Below are 1,449 nucleotides of genomic sequence, written 5' to 3'. Positions count from 1 at the left end.
TGGAATTATATGTTCTTCTTCGTGTTTCGTGCCAACAATACCCACCAGCACGGAAGCGTCCCTTCGAACTGATGATGACGATGATGATTCAATATATGGTTCTTTTTTTTGCGTTTGCACTCACTCACTGGTCCTCGTTCACAAAACCCTGCCAGACGAGTCGACCGCACCAACTCCCGCTCGACAGCACCGAAGACTGACGACAACGACGACGACGACGATTCCGTGCTCTGTCCCTCCGTGTGCTTGCGGTTGATACACATCTCGAGCCTCTTTGGGAGAGGGAGAGAGAAACAAGAGCGGCTAACAAGTTTAACAACTACGCATTTAACCGTTTGAAGCAACGTCGTTTGGGAGAGAGAGAGAGAGAGAGAGAGAGAGAGGAAGAGAGAAAATAAGAAACAAAGCGGAGAAACGTCAAAACGACTTGAATGACTTCCATTTAAATGCCACCAGAGTAGTGATCCCCGATTTTTTAAATTAATCGTTCATCAGCTAATCGAATACTTTTCAGTAGTTTGTTATTCGATACGATTAATCGCCTCAAATAATCGATTAATCGATTAATCGTTACACTGAGAGAAATAATTCGTTAGAATAATATTTCTCATTTTCTAGAAAGCCATCTGGAATCAAAAAGACGGGTGGGTAATGTCGGGGACATAACCGGAGTGACGTAGGACTATACAAAGGGGACAGCTTTTGTTAAATATATATGTTAAATATTTTGTTTTATTTTCTTCTCCTACGTGAATACCTACCTATCTACCTGAAAAATGGATTTACTGTTTACTCTTTATGAATATGTTGATGGTTCTGAAAAGAACCTTTGGTGTTGTGTTTTTGTTATCACTCGATATTCCCATCTTATTCGGTTAAACCTTCCTGTTTAGCTATTGCGTTTGTCATTCGCCACAGCTTTCACAGTTGAAAAATTTCTTCCCATCCAGCTTGTGACATGTTGTTCAGTAAATTACATTTAATGCAACGTGCCGGAGAAACACTTTGCCACTCACTGAAACTAATTGTTGCCTTGATGAGCGCCGAACCGAAGTTGCTCTGTTCTTGATGAGGGTTTTCTGATTGTCGTGAGCAGCTTTGCAAGCCAACTCGAGCACTCCGACGGCCGGAACTCTATAATCGCTGTTAGGTATACTGGTGCTCCGGCACCAATCCGTTCGGCCTAGTTACCCTTGCGGAGCAATCAGTGAATGCGACCAACAGGGAACTGGAGACCTGCACGGTTCGAGTGAGACTTTGCCTTTCCCTTAACTTGTCCTCCTTTGTTACGTCCACGATGTCGATGCCGTACAACCACACGGGTTTACGGTTTGAAAGAAAATAAGATATTTTTTTGGGGTCCGCGTGTTTTATACTCTAGCGGTACACACTCACAGGATAGAGACAAATCGGCAGACTCAGCCAGAGGGGCGAGTCCAACGAGACGAA

General features: G+C 43.7%; 1 protein-coding gene across 3 annotated transcripts in view; it reads right to left on the bottom strand.

The window, feature by feature from the left end:
- Window positions 1-218, bottom strand: part of LOC129766525 (serine-rich adhesin for platelets) — a 58,845-nt gene extending 58,627 nt beyond the window's left edge. For 2 of the 3 annotated variants that reach the window (XM_055767094.1, XM_055767104.1), the window contains exon 1: window positions 1-217. This exon is cut by the window's left edge and continues 882 nt beyond it. The gene's annotated coding sequence lies outside the window, so the exon portion shown is untranslated. The other variant, XM_055767098.1, reaches the window with a different exon arrangement.
- Between the last annotated feature and the right edge of the window lie 1,231 nt (window positions 219-1,449).

Source organism: Toxorhynchites rutilus, chromosome 1 (assembly GCF_029784135.1).
Source record: "Toxorhynchites rutilus septentrionalis strain SRP chromosome 1, ASM2978413v1, whole genome shotgun sequence".
NCBI classification, from domain to species: Eukaryota; Metazoa; Arthropoda; class Insecta; order Diptera; family Culicidae; genus Toxorhynchites; species Toxorhynchites rutilus.
The sequence above is the reverse complement of the archived record's forward strand: the minus strand, read 5'-3'. Positions and strand labels throughout refer to the sequence as shown.